General features: G+C 41.6%; 1 long non-coding RNA gene across 2 annotated transcripts in view; it reads left to right on the forward strand.

Moving 5' to 3' along the window:
* The window catches only part of LOC106886288, a 37,895-nt gene that overhangs the window by 8,109 nt on the left and 7,015 nt on the right, over window positions 1-22,771 (forward strand). The window contains exons 1-2 of one of the 2 annotated variants that reach the window (XR_001411620.1): window positions 16,196-17,726; window positions 20,368-20,486. This is a non-coding gene — a long non-coding RNA (uncharacterized LOC106886288). Of the gene's footprint in view, window positions 1-16,195; window positions 17,727-20,367; window positions 20,487-22,771 lie in introns of those variants that run through there. The other variant, XR_001411621.1, reaches the window with a different exon arrangement.

The raw sequence follows: 22,771 nt of genomic DNA on the forward strand, positions 1-22,771 counted from the left end.
GAAGAAGTCTATTGGCAGTGGAGAACTGGCAGCAGGACAAGATGGCATGACCAAAAAGTATTGTTCAGAACAGTCTTCAGCCTGAGATTTAGAAGGTTGTGTCCCTTCCATTCAAAACAATTTCATTACAGTTTCTGTGGGGCTTATTGGTGTGTATGTGTGTCACTGCAGGGTCAGGTCTCAGTTCCCTGGTTGTGACTCAAGAAGCTACCTACTGTTGTGTGGCTCTACAGAAATCTGGAAGATGTGCAAATGTAAAAATGGTATGCCAAGCACTGAACTGGTCCCTGATGCTCTGCACTATCTGAAAAAAATTTTCTTCAGGTCTTGCTGAGGACATTGCAGGGGTTTCTTACTACTTCTTGACTTGCTGTACTCTGAAAAGCAGAATTAGTTTTAGATGACAGCATTTTTTCTAATGACCCCAAGTTTCATTCGTAATGGCAACAGCTGATACGAAGGTAGCACGTATGTAACACAAACCCTCCCCAGTCCTCAGTAGAGTGAGTGTGGTCCTGTGGCATCAAGTTTTTCCAGTTGATCTGTACATTTGTAGCTCTGATAGCTGCTCTTTGCAAATCTTTGTTAGTTGTTTCATGTGAAACATGAGTAAGGACAGAAAACAGGGTGATTGCAGTCACTTAATTCCACTTACAGATTTTTCTCTTTCTTAACAGTCACTGTTTTTCTATGAAGAATGGTTTGGCACTGAAATATTAGAATGTAAATTGCAAGAGGAAGATTAATATGTGTCCCATCTTGGCAAGTTTTTCCACTATATCATTAGGACTGAGACATTAAGTTTAGCTTGTTTTTAGAGATTTAATATAAACTCGAAGAAATTTTAGGTTAGTTTGATTTGATGCTTTGAATGATTTTATGATTTTGATAATTTGTATCGTAGTGGCTCTTTTTTTCTACTACTAAACTGGTCTATAATGCAGGTTTGGTTAGATTTATTAGTGTTTTAACAGAATCAATTGTGTATCAAGCAATTATTTCTAATATACTTACACCACTCCAACAATTAAGTAATTGCTAAAATGAGGAGCAGGGCAAAACATGATGTGTGTGTGTTAGGAAACAGCTCTGAATTATGAGTTCTGCCTCTGCAAGACAGAGATGTGATAAAGGTAAGGGAAAAATGTATTCCCCAAGATTTGTATTTGAAAATAGGAACACAAAAGATAAAGGGTCTAGGATGATTTTTACTTTTAGAGGGAATGTCCTTTTGAGGGTTAAGGTGCAAGCTGTTTCTTCATCTCTAGCAGTGGGCTTTGCCTCCCACCCACTAAGAGAAGAAAGTGCCCTGCGACACTGTGTGGACCTTTGGTGAAGTTACCTTTTTGAGTTGCTCTTCAGGAAGCCTTTTCTTGTTCCAGCTTGTGAGACTCTCTTGGTAGTCTCGTCAGAGTTGTTATTTCCAGCTTCATTGTCCACTTGTGGTACGGTACCTGTGCCGGGACCCTCCTGTACAGCAGAGAGCACAGGGACACGTGTCCCCCATCACAGACATTGTACTATTTAGCAGAGAGCAGAAAGGGAGACAAAAAGCCCTGTAATCACAAAGGTTTGTGCTGTGTGATAACCTTGAGCCTGTGATTTATTTTTCTTCTCTGCAGATACATATTTGTGTCTAAATCCATCCTTTCAAGCTCTTCTCACGAGACTGATCATTTCTTGGCATCCCAAGAGAAAGGGGTCACTGGTGTTTGGAGGAGGAGCTAAAGTAGCAGCATTATAACAAAGCATAAACACTTAAAGAGTCAGTAAATGAAAGCGATGTACTTTGCTCCAATACTCATCAAAAAGAAAGCAGAATCTGTCACAGCATGCTGTAGGATGATCATTAATTTTTAATAGTGTTAATGTTTATTAGTGACAGATGATTGACTTTAAGTGCCTTATGAATAATAAATAAATGATGTGGATTTTGGGCATCTGCCTTAGATTTGTATGCAAAGCCAGTGGGACTAACCTTCACAGTTTCTGAGGAGTGTAGCTTTGATTCCTCAACATATGCCATAATGCAGTCTTTAAGACTTCTCAGGTTTTAGCGCCGATAAACCTGGGAGGCCTTTCTGGCCCCTGTCTTAGGGCACATCGATTGCTTGGGGGCCTCAGGGTGAGAGGGAAGCTCATTGCAGCTCTTTTGGCTAAGGCAGGACTGCTGGAAGGTGCATTATTCACTCTGAGGCTCTGCTGGATTTCATAACACTTAAACACCTGTGTCCATCAAACAGAACACACAGGATCGCAGCTAGAGCTGCTCTTGACTTTGTAATTTCATTGACTGACAGTTTAATATCTATTTATTTTCACATCTGACTCCAGTAGAGACAGGCTGGCATCCTGAATGTCAGGATATTATGCTGACAACTGTGTTTTTTCATTACTATAGGAAAAAAAATAGAAAAAAGGATTCTTCATAAGTAAAGAGGTTCTTTTCAAGCACAGCAACTGTAATAAAGACCAAATTACACTTCATATAAATTTGGTAGTGAGCAGTGATAGGTTACGTGTACATATTTACATAGGAACAAGGGTATACGTTTTTCAACTTTCTAGTAATCTGTTTCCTTTATGCCATGAAATGCCTTGTAATTATATTGTTTAAATAGCTGGAACAACTGCTTTTACCATGGACTCTCATAAGTAGCACTATCTTTGTTTAAATTAAATGTTTAAAATTGGCCTCTTATTTTGATCCAATTTTGTTTGCTTTCTAAACAGAAACAAGTGGCTTATCCCATCTAAATTCTACAATATTGAAACTACTTAAGAGAATGTTTCAAGAAGAGAAAAGAGAAATATGAGTGTTTCGGCAAGGCTGTGTCAATGTTTAGAGAAAAGAGGGTAAAACTGCTTCCATATTGGGCACCGGCCAAATGGCTGATGACTCTGTAATAATGTTCTCCAGATGTTAGGCAGTTAAACCAGACCAAAATGGCTGTTGCTAACTTACTGTCATTCAGCGCTTAGTATATAAACAGAAAATTTGTATTTAATTCCACTTTAGTTCAATGGATTGTGATTAATATTGTAATTACCCTGATTCAGAGAACTTTTTAGACCAGGCTCTTCTGGGTTTTCTCAAAGTGTAGCACTATACATCAGCCTTGATTACATGGTGTATCCGATGGGGAACTGCCCTGTAATCACACGCCCTTGCGTTCCCTGAACTGCCGGGTGTTACAGCAGTGAGAAAGTGACAAAACTGCACTCTGTAAAAACATTTCACGACACTGAAATTAAATTCCATCTTATCCAGGAGAAAAAAAAAAAAAAGAGAGAAAAAGAATTGCTCTCAGAATTCACAGCTTTTAATTGGTCATCAGGTGACATGAAATCACCCAAACTTGTTTGACTTCTCAGCAGCCACAACATTAATTACTGTCATTAATGCAAAGCCTTGCTTGTAATTTTTAAAGCATTTTTTTATGCCTAACAAGTCTCCTATCTTAGTTTTGGGGAGTAGTCAGAGCATGGTGATGCTGCATGTGTGTGGCTGGGGGACGTGGCACTCTGCTGGCAGGACATAGGGCGTCCTGCTCTCCTTTTGGGCATTTGCAGGCTGAGCTGTCCTTACAGGTGGAAATCTAGGCTCCTCCTGCCCCTCAGCAGGTACTTTGGTGCCTACAGTGGGTTTCTGCATTGTGCTTTCAGAAATAATTGCACAATGGAGCTGTCTCTTCAGGAACCCACCCAAGAGTGACAGCACACCTTACCTTTCCCCAGGAGGCACCTGGGACTGGCCACCTCACTGCTGTTAGCCACCTAAATATCTTCAAAATCCAATCCTTTGGTGGATATTGGGTGATTTGCCATCACCATACTATACAAATACAGGTGCATGGAGACCCATCTTGGCAGTCAAAGGTAAAAGGAAAAGCTGTGTTTGCACTTCTTTTAGTACGTAACCAGCAGGGTGAGATTTTGCATGCTAAAAACTAAAAAGATGTGCAGCTAATCAAAGGGGCAATATTTTAATCCCTGGTAAGGGCTTGGTGCTCTGCTTTCATTTACAGCAGTGTCAAGAGTATAGCAAGGACAAATGGGAATCTTGCATGATCATAATGTTCCTATTTATATACACATAAAATAGAACAGGGTTTTAAAAGCTAATGCAATTTTCTATTATAACGATACCCTTAATAACAATATGGTTTCACTGAAGAGATATAAACAAATATAATAGAAAATAAGATAATACCATAAAATAGATGCATTATTTTTGGAATTTGAAGGACACTTGCCAGAAAACATTTACCAACTTATGCAATCCACAGTAAATGAAATACAAACTTACCTTCTGCTGTTGCCTGGATATAATGTATTTACAGTGCAGTTTTCTTATTGCTGTGATTTTCTAACATAATTAGTTGTTTCTGTTGTCAAGTGTGTAATACCTGACCTAGAATTTACCAGATCTCACTAAACAAATGCTGAAATCAGAAAAGAGATAATACTTTTTAAAAATTTATTGAAAGATGCAAACCTGATAAATAGTGTGTGTTTCCACAGTAGAGCTATACACCAGTTAGATATACTATGGTTATCTCAAGATCTCAAGCATTTTATTAAAGTGTTCTCTTTAGATTTTGCATATACTTTGCTGCTAGCTCAATTGAAAAGAACTGTAATATCCAATTAAAAATTAGGTTTGTCTGCTTTAGATTACTAACATTAAAAATACTATGGATGAAATAAGAGCTGACCCAAACAAAAACACTTGCTATGAGCATGTTTTAACTAGCATTTATTTTTAGAAAATATTACAGATTTCATTTAAGAAATTAGCCTTCTTCCTCTTATTACTTAATTAGTCCCTTCTATCTTTGCTTTTTTAGTTTTTGCTGAAATCACAGAATACTAAAATTTTCACAAGAGGTTGGTTTCTTTGTAGCTTCCACTTCAGGTCTTTGCTGATCGTGTATGCTCCTTTTAATCATTTAACAGTGCTTTGTCACATAAATGACCATTTCTTTCTCTTTCATTATGAAAGACTATAACGAGGAGTGCTGGAGCGGATTGCTGGATGCTGTTTATTATTGTGCGTTACTTTACCATGTCTTCACTTATCCATGTTCTTGGCATGTCGTCAGCCTGCTGCTTTTCCCTCTTCTTGAAGCTGAAGGATGCCCAGGGAAAGGGTCCCTTCTCCCACCAGGAGCTGAGGGTAGCTGGGCTATGATGTGCAATAGCCAGGGATGGACAGGTCCCTGGGGTGGAAAGTGAAGCTGCGGAATAAGAAAATGTAGAATTTTAAAAATGAAGGATGGCTTTGCCTTTGCTGTTGCTGGGTGACCCCTCCTGATTTCTGCCCAGTTTAAGAGCACCAGAATTTGAATCCCTCTGCTCCCTCTTATGGAGGACAGGAGCAAGAAGGAATGAGAAATGTTTGTTTCTTGTTTTCTCAAGTACTGTTTGTGATGCTCAACACATGTGGAGGTGGACTTGGAGTATTTGGTAAGGAAGGGAGGACCTGGAGGCTGGAGCTGTCTCAGCAGTGTAGGAAAATCGTGATTGTGGCTCTGCAGAGGGCTGGGGGGGGAGGACAGGAGATGTGGATGTGAATGGGAGGAGTGCTGGGCTACTGTGTCTGCTGCGGGGTCCAGGGCGAGGAGCGGGATGTCAGGGTGCGATGCCGCACACCCAGCCCCTGGGGCAGCAGCCGGGTCTCCAGCACGCTGACACATGTGGCTGCCCACGAAGCAATGGCCTGCTTGTGCATGGCCATGTCTAAAAGGGGCCCTGGGAGATGACTGAACAGAGGCAGGACCAATACGTTTACCTTTACTCAAGTCCCGCTGACACAATGGATTATTTTTTTTTTCTGGTGCTCCGGTTACCTTCATTTCACACATTATCAAGGCAATATACCACAGATGCTCTCCTTCTTATAAAAAATGCAGTTAGGTATGTAAAATGTCAGTCTGAATGCTTCCTTTGCTTCCTGTGTGATGTAGGTTTAAATCTTGAGCAGGGCATGTGATTTCAACTTGCCTTGAGCGTAATAAGGAAGTAATTACTCAGCTGTTGAGAAAGGCCCTAATATCATTACAGATAACTTGAATGTCCAGGCAATATCTGCCTATTATTTGAAATGGTTTCAAAATACATTTAAAAAAATATATAAAAATCTCATATTCAAATCACATGGAAATAATACGAGTTATCATAAAAAAGTGTTATGAGATAATTCTAAATGTCAGTTTAGCATATTTTAGCCTACTGGATCTTTAAACAGAGTTGAATAACATCTTTCATGAAGTAAATGTCTTTTTGGTAAACTGAAAGGGACAATAATATTTAAAGGTCAGTTAACATGGAGAGTTGGTTCTAGTCATTATTATTAAAGATCCAGCTGTATTACCTTTACACAACATTACCCCACAAATCCTTATTAAAACTGCAAGAGCAAACCACGTCTTTGCCTCCCTCCCTCCCTCCCTCCCTCCTTCCTGCCACAATCCTGAGATCTTTGGTTCTGCCTTCTCTTTTTTATGTGTAACAATTTCTGTAGTGAATAGCACTGGATGATCCTCACCCTGCTTCTGCCACGCTGCATCCAAAAGAGTCATACATTATAGTTGCTGTCAATGCTGCCAACTAGAAAAAACCCTCTCATTTCTGCATTACATTTCAGCCTCCCACGTATGACATGAGCTACCCGGCAAACAGTTGTTTAATAGTTTTGAGCTGCTTAGGAAGTGGTAGTTGATTTCAATTTTGTATTTAAAGAAGAAGTTGCGGTAGTGTGTTGTACAACTGCTACCGAGTTTAATTGAAAACAGGCAGGCTGTCTGTCCATCTAACTGCCCGCCCATCTGTGGCCAATAGATATTAATAGTCTGTGCAATGCAATGCAACCCATTTACACACAAGCATGCCCCATCCCAAAAAAACTTAACTGGGAAGGGCTCTCTAGCAGGGTGCATGCTTCTCAGGGAGGGGGCGAAGGGGGAGTTGTGGAGGGGTGCTACAGGCTGGCAGCACCAGCCAGGCGAGGTGAGGGGTCTGTGCCCAGCGCTGTGCTCCTCTGCTCCGCACGGCGACTGACGGCCATGGGGGGAACGGCTGCGGTGACCAGAGGAAGATTTTTCCTCACAGCCCTCTGCAGCTAGCTCTTGCCTGGCCCAGTGCTTCAACTGTGCTTGCCTGGGTAGGTTTGCCCCTTGTCTCTTAGCCACCTATGCACCGATGGAAAGGCATAGCAATTAAAAAGCAGCTACCCACAATCACTTCTGAAGCCTGCAGGAGCTGGCATGAGTTGCAGGGGGTGTGCATGGGACGGATGGATGGAAGAGTTTGCTCTGCATTCATGTCTGCACCCCGACATTGCTCTGTGCTGCACTCAGAGTCTTCTTGTTATCAGGCCAGCCTTGAACAAAGAGGTGATCAGTTGTTTTTGCTGAGGATCCCTGATGGGAATTCAGAGCTGGGCGCTGCAGAGGAGGGTGTTGGCATGGGCAGGGCGGGTGGCTGGGGGATGATTGGGGCTGCAGTGAGAGGGGAATGGGGACCATATACCCCCTGCATCACTGCTGGGATCCAGGTGCTATTTGCTCTTACCTTAGGAGCGGAGGTGGAAAAGCAACGACCAAAATAAGGAGACGGGGTGATCTTTTGCTTCACAGTGCTGAGTGTGGAGAAACCAAAATGATCTGGGAAGCCTCTCAGTCAAGGCTGAGATACAGCAGGGCTGCAGCCAGCTGTTACCCTGTTTCTGGGCACTGGGAAGATGAGCAGGAACAGTGTGCCAGACCCTGTTCCTGACGGTCAATTCAGATATAACTGCCTTATTTTAACATATAGAGAGAGTTTAGGTAGGTAGATGTGAGCTGTGCTGAGGCTGATGGCACTGGTGCCAGGTGCAGCCTGGGGGCCCTTTTCTTCATCCATGTGCCCAGAAATGGTGAAGAAAAAGTGAAGGTGTTCAGTGCAGTAAGTACTTCTCTGTGTTGAAAAAATTTACCAAATGCAATGGGCAGTTGGTAAAATGGCTCTCATGGAGAAACTGCAAAAGCTGACTGGCAGATTTTTTTTATCCTAAGAAACCTCAAAAAAAGGTACTAGTTTCTGTTTTCACAAAACCAGAAAAGTAATGCTATGCAAACGGAACGGTTTTCTACAAGCTTTGGCTTTGATGGGACATGCCTAGTCCCAGTGCCTAATCTCTTGTAACTGCTAACATAGACAAAAGGATCTGGTGGGTAGTTCTCTCATGAATATGGACTCCAGGGAGAGATATTGGCTGAAGCAGAGCAACACTCTGTCTGTAAACTGTGTTTGTCCAGAATCAGGCTGGATCCTTGGATGCAGGTTAATTACCCAAATTACCCGATGGTACCAGTCAGGAAAATTATCCTCTTGGAGAAGGTTCCTGCAGATCTAGTGTGGCTGCTTCCACACAGCATCACCTGGCAGCTGGTCATAACTTTGGGAGAAGAGAAGGAGAAGGAATGGGAGCTTCCAGGCATCACCTCTGTGTCAGGAGTTGCTTTGGTTCACCGAGAGCTGACTTCACATCTTAGAGCAATCTGAAGGATTTGCTTCCCTGTCCATGTTAGCTTCTGGGTATTAGAGAGGCACAGACAGAGCTTCCTTTCTTTCTTTGCTTCATTTCTGGATGAAAATCCAAAACCACACAAGCACTTAGACTCAAAATATGTATTTCTCTGCTTCTGGTGTCCTTGGCTCCCTCCAAGCGAAAGGTTTTAAAACTGTCACGTTCCCAGCTGATGACCTTGTTGGACTAAATATAGGCTCACCCCCTCCAGAGGCAGGAGAGCAGGATGGTGCTGCAGCTGTGGAGGTGATGGGAGTGTTGCCTTTCCTTTTAGCAGCCCTGTCGACCTCCATGACTGAAGCCACATCTTCTGCGATGCGGCTGCAGCCTGGCCGTGGGGCAGCGTGGGGTTGCTGCTCCCCAGCAGCTGCGCAGGGGCTGCTTACCTTCCTTCAGTCTTCAGCAGTGACCTTGGCCACCTTTATTGCCCTTACTCGGGGTCCGTGGGAGGTGTCGGTTTAGACCTGGCCATAAGGGATGGATAGGGTGGGGAGGGCAGGGCTGAAGGCTGTGGCACCTCCACCTGCTGGGGAGGGAGGCTGGCTGCCACACAGCTCCTTCGGGGAGAGGTTTGTGGTGGGGAAGGATGTGGGGACAGCATCTCTGAAGCTGTGAAGGTGTCTTCGCAGTGGGGAAACAGAGAAGGCTGAAGGATGCTCCATCTGCCCTTTACCCCTCTGATAAATATTCTGCCCTGTACCCTCTAGATGTGAGGAAGAAAATATGATTAAAGAGTTGAAATGCTTTTATTTGTGAAATATTAACTTTGTGTAATATATATTCAAAAGCAGCTACTCATTTAAAGGTTATATTTAATATAGCTCTGCTCCAGTTTTTCTTTTTTATTATTATTTTCTTATACATCTTTCCACTTTCTAAGGCAATGCTCCAGTGACTACTGCAATATAATAGCTGCTTTCTCTCTCAGTACACAATTTGACAGCATTTATTCTTTCCTTCAGTGAACATAATTACTTCACATATGGAACCTGTGATAGCCTACAGGCATCTGAGAGAAACCAGAATCATACAATCTGTCCCCTTTGTGAGCTTAATTTACATTCACAAGTGTCATTTTAATAGTGCTGGCAACATGTAGGATAAAAATTACAGGTCAGCTGCAGCATGTCACAGGGAACTGTGCTTAAGTCAATAACATGGTATTATTACATTCTGGATAATTTTACAAGGTAGATCTCACAGGAGGAATTTGACCCCTATTTCTTTAGTTTTCTGCCTTTTGGTTTCCTCCATAACGTAATTCATTTAGAAATTGATGTTGCAAAGCTGCAAACGTGTCGACAAAGAGGTTAGGCTGTAGTAGGCATTTCCAAATCTGAAAGCAACACCTTTCCCTTGCTGTTACTTGTAAAAGCACTTACAATTGCCATGCATTTGGCATATTTAGAAATATGCACTGTTAATTCTTGAATATTTGTTTTTTTCCTCATCTATGTCATTGTAATACTAAGGGGCACAACCTTCTGCCTTCTAATTTCATGGAGTTAACGGAAGTTTCTGCTTTCTGCACCTCTTTAGGTTTTGGTCAGCTAAGGTAGTCTTAGGATAGGCATTTTACAGACATCTTGTACAAGAAAAATAGTGACCATCACAGAGACATGTTGTGTACAGAGCTATATATGATACCCCATTTAATTTATATATGTGTAACACCTAAAAACAATAGCTAATTTCTCATCCTGGCATCTGTAATAGAAATAGAGGTGCAATAAATAATCTAATAAAACAACAGGTGATTAGTTTTAGTAAAAATTTGGGTCTGGGTAGAGTGCTGAATGCAAATATAAAATCAATCTTAGTTGCCTTTACTGATTATTTTCTGATTTTGCAAACCCCATAATTTACTGCAGTTTAAGTTTGCAAAGTTTGTTTAGGGGCGTACTCAAGGGCTTATATAGTTTGTCCGTAGTACTCTGATATTCAAAAAGTCCACATATGCACAGAAAAGGCAAATACATCCCCAGGCGCATACCCCAACACCTCCATTCTCTGAATCGTCCATTCATCCACTTGCCCTGAAGTTTGCATCTCTCTCTTGCTGTAAGCACTTTTACTCATTTGAGCAGCACAAGGGAAAAAATATCTTTTATCTAATGATTCATTTTCATATCACCAACAGTCTTGGAGTTTGAGTGTATTTTTTTTAATTAAAACCACAACAAAACAGAAAGCTTTTTGCTCCTCTGAGGAGGCTAGACAGAACGTACTCGAAACTTAAATAAGTGTGACAAACTAACAGCAAGGAATTGAAATGACCTCCTTGTATTTTCTTGATGAACCTTCTCCTAGAGTACTCTGTCCGGTGAATGGACAGTGAATGGATGGTGGAAAACTCAAGTAGGTGCAAAAGAATTGAAGGAATGATCTGAGGTCTGGGAAATGCGTTTTCTACAATGAGAACCAGGTCAGTCTATTAACTCATCAAATACTTGAATATATAAGTACCTAGGCATAGTGTAGATGCCTGCTACCTGCAGACTTGTAACATGGCCAAGAATGTGAGTAAAACACATGTAAAAAGACCAAATAATTGAGATTAAAGCCAGGAAGATTAAAACTTGAGTAAGTCACACTTTTTTGAGAGTAGAGCTAATTGGGCACTAGAAAAGATTCCTTTTGAGACTGGTGGATTACCTACCAAAACTCTATGGCTTTCTAAAGTGGTTGTCCCACACAGCTAGGGATCTGATGCTGGAGATCAGTCAGTTCTGTTTCATTGTCCACGTTTAAGTCCATCTAGGCCTTAAACCATCTGAAACGGCACAGCCAACCTCTGAAGCCTTTGGCCAACCTTAACAGGGAAAATGTCCATTTGGAGCACTGGGAGATTTTTCTGTGTGATGAAAGTGTCTTGTTAGCGTCACGTTAGCACATTAGCCATGTTCTTCAAAGTCCAGCATAGGGAAGTGTGTGCGTTTCAGATACTTTTTACCTTAGCAGGAGGCTCTGGTTTTGTTTTCAACTTCTCAGTTGCTGCAAAGGTGTAGGCTGGGAAACAAGAGCTACAAAGAGCAGGCTGGAAATAGTCATTCCATCCCCCCCACACACCCGTCTTAGCATAAAAAACTTCTGTCACTGATATACACAATGGTATATATGCAAATATTAATATTAGTGTGCCTGATGACCTGTTGGCTAAACTGTTTTACCAATGAAACATTTGAAACATAACAATTTTCATTCTTTGTGATGGTCTTGTATGATCTACAGCTTAGTTTCAGAAGCAGTATCATTTGTTCCTCAGGAGATGTGCTATAGTGTCCTCTCTGCCTCTCCTCAGCTTTTGTCTTCCCCCTCAGCTGACATTAAGTTTATTGCTTGCTTGATTAATGGTTGCCATATCTGGTTTTCCTGTTTTAGAGAGGAAAAAAAGAAAAGAAGAAGAAGAAAAGAAAAGGTTTACAGGAGAGACTTTGCAGTCAGAAGCAAGCCCTGCCTATGAATGGGTATTACTTCTGCTTTTTAAAAGATGTGGGGCATGGTTGGGTTTCTGCCATGACATCCTCTTCTCACAGGTAGGATACATTTATGCTGATAACTTCTGTGAGAAGGAGCTGAACGCGCAGTAGATTAAATATCTTCTCAGGACTAGAACTGGAGCATTTCAGCTCTTAGTCTTCTCTGTCTTTTTCCAGGCTTTCTAGAGGTCTTTTCACTGTCACTGCCTGTTGAGTGGATGTCTATTTATGGAAAAACTTAAGAACTATTAAGAGGGTTTTATCGACTTAGTTTTGAAAAAAAAGGTCTTATGTTTCATCAGCTCTAGTTTTGAAAAAAGTGAAGTCTTTAGTGGCCTGTTTCAGAGAAGTCACCTGGCTTGGAGGAGGTCGTGGTGGCTTGTAGTCGCACCTGATGGCCTGTGGGTATTATCAGTCTGTTTTGCTTTAGCAAAGTGAAATAAGGAGTTGCTATGGTGAAATTGCCCCAAATGGGGTCTTTCTTATGTTAAGGAGAAGCTGTGTGTGTGCTTGGCTGGGATTGTGGTGTTTGGCCACGCTTGCCAGGTGGCACCTGGGGCTACCTCCGTGTGCTGCAGTCAGTGTGGCCCCTCTCCCTGGTGTGTAGCATTACGATGGACGTGAGAGTCCTGATTAGTACAGGCAGTTTTTCATATTGTATTATCTGAGTGACAGATAAAGAAAAAAATCTACAGATTGCATGTGTGCCAGTTTAATTTATCACTTAGAGGATGAGGCTGAACAGAGTCTGTGGTTAATATAAATTTTAAAAAGATGATGAAGTGTTTTTTCTCCCAAGCTGACATACGGTCTTATTTCCCTTACTCCTCCTCCTCCTCCAAAAAAACCCCCACCAAGCTCTTGTCTCTGATTTGTTCATAAATACAATATCAAACACCTCCTCTGTGCCTCTGATGTACGTTCGAGTCCGCGTGCCACTGTGCTGATTCATCTGGAGGATGCCCTGCGTGTGAGTGGTTTGGCACAGTATGGTACAGGAGAGGAATCTGAGAGTGAGAAAGGCAGAGGCAACAGCATAATTATGAAGGATTTTTTCCCCTCATACTGCTTCTTGTTATTTATTCTTCTCTCCATGTTTCCCTTGGTTGTTTCTCTTCCAAAAATGAAAATAACCTGGCAAGAAAACAATGTTTCCAATCCCATCGTTTTTTAGGCAAGGAACACCAGGCATGGCTTTTTTTAACGTGCTAACTGATGGATGATTATTCACCAATATTTTTTGTTGAAGCAAGCGGGCTTGTTAACTGTGGTGACATTTTTAGTGATGCTATGATATCCCTGTGTCATTGTTGCTTGATTTATCAGTGTCTAAAGGATTATTTTGTTTAAAAACTTACTATGGATCTTGTGTTTAAGGCTGACGATACACGTATGAATGTGTGTGTGTGAATTTGTATGAAAATAAGGGACAGAACTGTTAAGATGCTGCTTCTGTTTTGGGCTTTTGACTCTGCTTTGCAAAACAGAAATTGTAGCCTTGAATTTCCATGCTTTAAAATGGCATGCTTAAAAAGGGAATTTTTGAAATCAAGAGCAGCTCAGCTACAGCAGTCCCACAATTTGCATCTATGTACTCCCTCTCTTCTTCGGATTCCTGACTGACCTACTGACCTTCTCTCATCCCCATTTTTCTACAGGGCTGTTACTTTCATCCCTCTGTCTCCCCAACCATCATGCCACTGCAGACATGTGCCACACTCGCCCTCCCCTACTCGTTCCCCACCAGTTGTGATGGACCCCAGCCAGCAGCCTGCTAACCAGGCATATTTTGATCCTATGCTGAGCCTCTTTTATGTATGGCTGTTGCGGGTCTTTGGAGGGTTAAAGCCAGCATGCCAGTGCGGTTGGAACAGTGGGAACAGGAGCGCTGTTGGGGAGTTTGTGGGGTCATCCTTGCTCTGAGGGATGAGGAAATCAGGGATCCCGTTCCCTTGGAGAGCGAACACTTGGTGGGAAATGCCCTGGGGAAAAACATTGCTGAAGCATTAAGCATGAGGAGCTCAGGAGCACCAACATGCTACAATTGACCCTTGCAGAGCCATAAAAGGGGTGGCTGTGGGCACAGCTCTGAGCAACTTGCTTGGCTGGAGACCAAAGAGGGAGGTATGATAAGAAGAATGTTGTGTAGCTACTTGGAGATGTGGCAACTACAGACAGTTTGCCAAAAAAAAAGAGAAATATTCAAAATTGAAAAGAAGGGACCTTGATCCTTTTTAAACTCAGTGAAAGTGCTTAAATTTCCTGGAAAAGATACTATTGGAAATTCTGTGTAAGTGTAAATGCATGAAAGCCAAAGGAGGTAAAGTTTTCTCTTAATTAGGATGATTAAAAAGAAAAGCAGTCTGGAAATCAAATTCCAACTGCAGCCAGAGCATCGTGGCTCCTTTGCTATAGCAGGAACAGATTTACAAATGTGGTGATGTGTCCTGTCCCTTTTCTCTACTCTGTCACCCAGGTTGTCCTGTCTGGGTGAAATGTCTGCACTCCAAGTTGTGCGACCCAGCTTGGGCTGTACAGACCTTTATACGTGTTCCATCCAGTCCTTCATTGGTCCTTCATTGCAGGTCCAGCCAGTGTAATAAGATATTCCACCCCCACCCTCAACTTTGGTTTGACAGAGGTGTGTGCCACTAGTGGTCTTACAATTGCTCAGAGGTGCAGGTCCCCCAACATCTCCATCTCCACCAGAACTCTCTGGGAGTTTCAGGTGCTTTCCAGCTCTCTGAATCAGGTCCACAGAGGTTTGGTTTTTGTATTAAATCCAGGCTACAAGGTTAAAATTATTTAAATAGAAGAGACAAACCCCCGTATTCCAGGTAGGCCCCCAAAATCAGATCAACTGTCAAAAAATTGTTTTGTCCTGGGGAGAGACGTGGAGGAAGGGGAAGGCAGAGCACATTTTAGGGCCACTTGGGAACCCTTTATGGGGGTCGCGGCCATTTAGTCTTCAATAAAACATGAATGCTTACCATAGCAACCACGGCAGCCACCTCCGAGATAGCCAGCGCTTTAATAAAGACGGATGTTCGCTGAAGAAAGTCTAACAAACACACGTAGACCTTTTATGGTGCTGTACAAGAAAACAATCTCGCTTGAAGAAGCAGTTGTGTTTTCCCAGGAAGGGTGTAAGAGCTAATGCAACACGCTGCCAGCTTTTGCTGCCTCTGCTGCACGCTCGCTCCTGGAAATTGCTGTTATTTGAGCGGTGCGAGCCGGGGGACGGTGGTGGAGTGGGCATCCAGCACAGCCCTGCTGCCTGCGCTGCTGGGAGAACTCGCTGCCTGCGGCCAGGACAGGATATTTTGAATTCTTTCCCATTAAAGCTTGTCCCAAACTCCCCATATGCACACAGAGTCAGTGAAATCTTATGCCTGGCAGGTATTTTCCTGAAATGCGCCCGTTCGCAGTGCCTCTTTGCCTTGGGAAGTCTCAGGGATGTTCAACAAAATCTTCTGTGGCTTTTTATTCACTTACCCCAAAAGCATGTTGGGGTCTCTCACAGTGATCAGGTTTGTATATGAAATGCTACTAGATCAACTTCCTGCAAAGAGGATGCTCTGGTTTGTAAAATTGGAAACAAAATGTTTATCGAGGAATAATTACATTAGTCACAGATTGATCACAATTGTCAAGTGTTATTCACCTGTAGTAAGAGTGAATCCTTCACTCAGGATTCATAGCAAAAAAACATTATTTTTCAAATAGAAGTAATTTAAGTTGAAGTAAGACCTTCTAATTCCAGCATCTGTACAAGTAAATTACTTTCAGAGTAATTAAATATGCATATCTGGGCTGTGTACTGTACTGATGAACCAAGTTTTATGGATGCAATATGCTTATAAATCCCTTAGGTATTAAAGATGAAGAATCCATGGCATTTTGCATTCATATAGCCATGAATAAGAAAAAAAAAATGTCTGTTGCATAATTTTGAGGAATATATTTTTATTAACTTTTCCTGATTAATTAATATTTTTGCCAAATAGCAAATATGATCACCATATTTATTAGTCTGCCGTTTCAAAGGGACTTAAAGCTCTGTAAGAAATTTCAGCATTGTATGTGTCTGAATTTATGATCATGACACAGTCACTCATCTTCTGCAGGTTCCCAGGCAGCAGAGCAGTGCAGTGAAACTCAGATCATTATGTTGACTGAATTCGTTACCGCCGGACTCGCCCCACCATGAAATAGCACTGCTCAGCCAATTGGGATTCATGGTCACAGCCCTTCACGGGATCATCGGGGTTTATAGTCCATAACAAATACAAATGCAGAAAGGAACAATAACAGTGTGGTACATCTGACCTATTATCCCACCTTGTGAGACTTTTGTCACGAATACACCCGAACAGTGACTGGCTACATGTTTGCTGTTGTGCAGACGCATGGGACAGTCACCTAGGAACGAGAAGCCATGCCTCAAAACAGCGCTGTTGCTGTTGTCTTCAGTGACTAAAAGCTGTCTTTATGCTTACAACACATCGTTCATGATTTATGTAAAACACCGGTGTGTGAGGGAGCTTAGGAGGTTTGCTGGGAGCATCAGAAGAAGCCTGAAATCCCAGCAGGTCACCCCTTTCAAAGCAACAAATACGACTGTCTACATGCCACCAAAACGCAAGAGCAAACTCAAGCGTGAAGACACACAGTCGGCACAACCTCTGTTTGCAAGTCAGCCGCTCCGCGCTGCACAACGTGACTGATCCCTAGATATTTTATGTCAAAGTAACATTTCTTATGAAACATATAGAGATTCCCTGCCATGGAGAGATTTAGCCTACCTACAGCACTTTCACGGTTATCTGCTCAGATTAATCGCAGGAGGCTGGCCGTGGATGTAGGACAATAGATCAGTTCTTTTTGTACCCCAAGGATAAAATAAGAAATGGTGACCTGAAATGCAGATAAAGAGGAAAGGATGAGAGCTTGATTTCTCTACTCTAAGCCCCGTGCTAACACGTGTGAACCAGCAGATTGTGTCACCCCTTTGGGACCTGCTTATGTGCATTTTGGATCATACTTTGTGATAAATGGAGGTGGAGTTTTATGTAGCAAAGAGGAAAACTAGTAGAAATATGTGCCAATTGACAATCCAAACAGTATTGACGTTTGAACAACATAAATTCTGACCTAGTATAAGGTAGTAGTTTGATGAAAGATTCAGTTGCACCCAGTCTAATTGTGCACATGTATTATACTGGATATAGCCACTTTCTGCATGTGCTTTCTTAATCTTTGGATGTCTGTTCTTTGGATGTCATGTTACATTTATCTCTGCCCTTTCCCTGAACCCCAGTTCACCACCAGCTTGCAGACCCCAGCATCTCCACATGCTCTACTTCCAGCAGTTTGTTATCTAGAGCTACCTCTGGAAGACTTAACACTGTTTTTAGCAGATTTTCTGTCAGGGTTGAAAGAAGACAACCGTGGGAATTTGGGTGTGGATATGCTGGGTGAATCCTCAAGAAAAGGGCAGGTGGCTGTGTGGGATTGCTTCTATGAGGGCTGTATAGAAAACACTCTTACAGTATTCCCGAGCAGACCTGCTTTTTAGGTCAAGAATAAACAATGTATACAATAATACTTACTGCTTTTGGACAGCGAAGTACAAGTTGGAATTTGAGAGCCCTACAGCAACAGCCCCAGGACAGGTAAATATGTAAAAAAAGCTCTACATATTCAAAAAGGGAATATTGAAGTGTAGATCTCTATTCAGCTTCTGAATGTTTGCATGTTTGTGATCACTTTGCCCTGTTAAAGTCCAGTTTTATGCTAAAACATTCTCAGATCAGAATTATTAATGTAGCACAATTCCCAATAATTTAGAACTGGATCTTCCCATGTGTTTGAAAATGCCATGGCAGGATGAGGACTTTAAAACCCTCTTGTCTTTCTGTGCCATGGTGTCTTGTGTTCAGGATGTCTCCAGTTCTCACAGAGGCTGGAGCATTATTTTCCATACCCTTTTCCCCCCATTTAGCTTCTAGGTACTTAGACAAAATTGAGTAAAGAAGCCTTTACCTGAGAACCTTTTTACTGGTTGCCGTGCTTTTAAAGCTTTAAAAGCTTTTGCTGAAAAGGTACCTATTTTCTTATCACATTTTTTTTTCTCCAGAAAAAGGGCATCATTTGAAGTTCTTTTTTGGCAGCTGTATTTCATCGTGATACATTATGTCAGGGCACATCAGTCACATGAAGATTTTATGGAAAAAAACATACCCTTTTTAGATGTCCCTCTCTGCAGCCCCCTTCAAAACACAGTGTTTTTTTCAGGAAACTCTTCAACTATCAACAGCATTATGATACTTGAAACATCGTGGGTGTAATGGCTTCATCTTACTCAATTATATAAATGCTACTTAAAGAAGAAATATACAATTTAATGTGGTGAATTTAGTCATTCTAAAAAAAAAATTGACCATTTTCACCTTTTACTGATGTTTACTTTTCAGTGTTGGGCAAGGGTTTCTTTTCTTTGCAACCAAGCTAATCCTGTGCTGTTCCTTATTTTACCATAAAATGAGATACATTCTGAATTCAGATGAAAATGAGGTACCTTGATGAAAGTGGGCTTCAGGTGTCGCACACTAAGCATTGTACATTTCTATTTGCTCTGATCCTCCAGCACACATAAGATTTCACCTCTTCACCTTTGAACAAGATTGCACTAACTTTGATCTTTTCAATTTTGTTCAACTCCAGGGAAGGAGCAGCTACTTGAAACATGTTATCATTTAGACGTTCAGAGGTTCTTTAAAAAAAAAAGGGGGGAGGGGGGTGCAGAAAAAAAGATTGAAAGCATGAACTAAAAGCTGCAGATTTTTAACTTGACCATCAGCTTTTGTATCCAGTGCATTATGCTTTAACATGAAAAGCTGCCTCTGTATGTAGAACAAAACAAAATATAGATTTTAAGAGCACATGGAATTATTAAACACAAATTTCACTTTATGTAAGCCTTTTTCGACAGTAGTGGTGTTTCTGTCCTTTCCCAGGTCAAAGCATTAGCTCTTTACTTCTTGCTTCTTTGCTTATGGCCCAAGCCTGTTATTTGAGCCTCCGTACTTCTGTGATATTAATTCATGATACTGACAGTTAATCTATTTTTATAACTGTTGTTATGTTAGCAAAATAACAAATTAGGTTCTTCATTTTCTCTTCAAGTCTGACAACATGTAACAGTGGGAGCAAAGTTAAAAGTATGATATTTTCAAGATCTTACATGGTTTAGCAATATAATTATCATTATGTTCCAGTGTGGTAGTTTTTTTGCTATTATTTTGGAGTGCTTTGGTTTTTTTTTTTGCTATTGCAAACCTGATTTTCACCCAAATACTTAAGATTTTTAAATCACAGAGCCCTGTTTCAAACTGCCCTTCAAAAACCTGGAGAACAAAGTGGCTGTAGGGTCCTTGATAGTTTCAGTAAAATTCTGATGTTAACAATTGCTGAAACTTTACATTATTGTCTGTTGATTCCTTTTTCTTCTTGCCTAGTATACTTCGACTGGTGACAAATTCATAGTTTTGTGGGGTTTGGAGATAGATGTCTCCATCCAGGTTTAATGACATCATTCTAATCCACTTAAATGCTATTCATCTATCTTTCCATTTTCCTATTTTTTTCAGGAATAAGTGCAAAAACAAATTTTCAGTCTGGAAGGCAAAGATTGCTTGTTGCAGCTCAGGACCAGATTTTGTCATAAATTTTTATTTTAATTTTCCTGAGTACGTACAAAAGAGTACAGTATAGAGGACAGTACCTATCTTCAAGGCACTATTATCTAGATACATATTTTTTTAGAGTAGCTGGTAGTTAAAAGCTATCCTTATTGCACTGAGGAAGTAAAATCCACACTTGTTAGGCTCTTATTTCATCCTCTTTCCTATAGTCTCACCTCTTTGGCCCTGCTAACTTTCATGTCCATAATGAACTCCATTTAGCTTCCCTGCAGTAGGACCTTGTCTTTCTTAATCACTGACCCAGTGGCATGAAGCTGCATAGGAGAGCAGGTTACTTTTTTTTTTTTTCTGGATTTTCTCTACTTCCTTCAGCAGTTGTAACTTCTAAGAAACTGCAGAACAAACAAGTATAAAAGATCAGGAAGATGGCTTGAAGAAATAATGTTTAAAAGATGTCTCATTGTACTCAGTTCTCCACTAGCTGTCAACTACAGACTGACGGCTGAAATCTTAGGAGGAGTTAATGAGATTAGGTCTGTGGCGACTGATTGCCCAATGCTGTCTTCTCATTCAGACGTCTCCGACTTTTTCTCTATTTTCTTCATTTTAGTGACCGTATACAAACTTCTCGTGGAGATCACCTGGGACATTGTGGCAGAAATCACATTTAAAACAACTGGGAATGACTTCTCCTTGGCCCAAGTAACAGCATAACAGCTTCCTCCTCCTGTAAGTCAAAGGCATTTTCTGGGCTGTTTCTTTCCTGTGCTGAACAACCTCAAACCTCATCCTGTACCCCTTTCTTTGCTTGGCTCAGCATGGGCGTCCCTTGCTCTTCGTAAATACATCCGCGTGCTCACCTTAGCAGTGTTCACTTTTCTCAGCAGCTGGAGGTAGTGGTCCCTTCTTAGGCATTGAGACTCACATATTTAAGTTCATAGATGCCTATAGTATGCAGGTTGCCCAGAGAAGCTGTGGATGCCCCATCCCTGGAATTGCTAAGGACAGGCTGGATGGGGCTTTGAGCAACCTGCTCTAGTGGGAGGTGTCCCTGTCCATGGCAGGGGGGTTGGAACTAGGTGATCTTTAAGGTCCCTTCCAACTCTAACCATTCTATGATTCTATGATAGTAATTTTCCATGCTCTTGATCGTGAGGATTTTTCCCACCTTATAAAAAAAAAGTTGATATGTCAGATATGTAGGACTCAGCCACTGGTGTATTTCTCAGGGCTAATTTCTTTCTGCCTGCATTTGCAGAGTGAGGGTAAATCAGGTAAAAAAAGCGTAGTAGTAACATTTCATACTTGCTTTGCTGGGGTATAAATGACTGACAGATTTGTGAAGGAGGGGAGAATCAGCCCACCGTGACTCATGGCACAAACACAATGCTGTTGGAAAAGCCCAGCTTGAGTGGCGTGCCTTTCTACTAATTGGGAAAGCTGAAATGCTAATAGACCTTGCAATCTGCTTCAGGTCAGCTAAAGGTCATCAGACCACTGGAAACCGTTAGTCCTTTCCACGGAAGCTTTGGGAGATTCCCTAGGATCCTACAGAGACAACCTTTGTGTTTGGTTGCATGGAGAATCTCTGCTGGGAAGCAGAGTGGGTGGAGAGGGAGAGAGGTGTAGGGATGGCAGTGGTGTCAGAGGGGTGGTAAGGTGCTGTGATATCTTCTAGAGCAGCAGAGTCATCACCCTTTGCTTTTTCTTTTTCATATTAAACACCTATGAAACAAAGCTGCTTACTCTTTGCTACCGATCGTCTCCCCGATCTTCAGTCTTGTTCTAAATAGCTGCATCACCTTTTCCCAGCGCTGAGGACTAGGTTAGATTTGAGCACAAGCTGAAAATAACAGGGTGTAAGATGTGGAGGACTCAATTCTGAGTGCTGGGCAATTTCTAGTCGATGTGGTGAACCCAGTCGATACATTCAGTGGGGTAGTCTAGTGTGCACATAACTTAAAAGCATATCCTGCTAGAATATAGGGGACTACTTATGTGGATAAATACATGTGCATGCTAAAGTGCTCTGCTGGGTCGAGGCCAGGAGGTTCAGCAGTGTGCAGGCTCAGCCCTTCCAGATGTCTCCAAAGATAAAATTAAAAGAAAGCGACAGTCAGTCCCGGCTACATGGAACACAATCCAGCTTTTAAAAGGCTACTTTTGATAATTAGGTGTTTTGTGTACTGTGGCAAGACGTGAATTATAAAACCACTAATAATAATGTAGTTCAGTCAGGGTAGCCTTGAAATTAGACCCCTAGCAGAGAGGTTGCACTGTGTAATGATAGTACAGTACCATTTGTTTCAACACATTTAGCAGTTCAGAATGGGATTTTTTTGTTAAACACCAGATGTTCTAGTGACCCGAGTGCTGACTTTAAAAGAAGACACAATAGAACAGTGTGTCAAGGTCAACAGCACAAATTAATCTGTATTATCGTGCTGTCACATTATCCCGTATGCCCCATATGAGCAAGATCTATGGCTAGTGCCTTCCTTACGTGCAGCTGTATGGGGTGTTTCGGTATAGAAATGTTGAGCTTCCTAAACCCTCAAATCCCCCTGAAAGAAATCTCATTCTTGCTTTGATAGTTGAAATTGCAAATGTAACATCCTTACAGAGGGTGAGGGATGTGTGGGAATGTGGCTACAGTCTCGTAGAACCAGAGAGACACACAAAAACACAATAAAAGTATGTCTGTTGATTGTGAATGCTGCATTTAAAGACTTTAAAAAAATAATCTGGGTAGCTTGGTTGTCTGCATTTTTCTCTGAACTTAAAAATGTTATAGGGCACAAATGAATAATCATTTACAAACATTTGAAGTACTGGTTTACCTGAAATAGATGCTTTTGTCTCTGTGAGTCCCCCACATCTCTCCTCTTCCCTGCCCTGTGACTTCTAAGATATTGCTGCAAGATGGCAGGATGTCAATGCCCCCAAAATTGAACCTGTGATTTGTTTTTCTTTGATTTATGGGCTTGTAGTCAATAAACTTTATAAAGGAAAGT

This window comes from Calidris pugnax, unplaced genomic scaffold (assembly GCF_001431845.1).
Source record: "Calidris pugnax isolate Ruff unplaced genomic scaffold, ASM143184v1 scaffold18, whole genome shotgun sequence".
Lineage (NCBI taxonomy): Eukaryota > Metazoa > Chordata > Aves > Charadriiformes > Scolopacidae > Calidris > Calidris pugnax.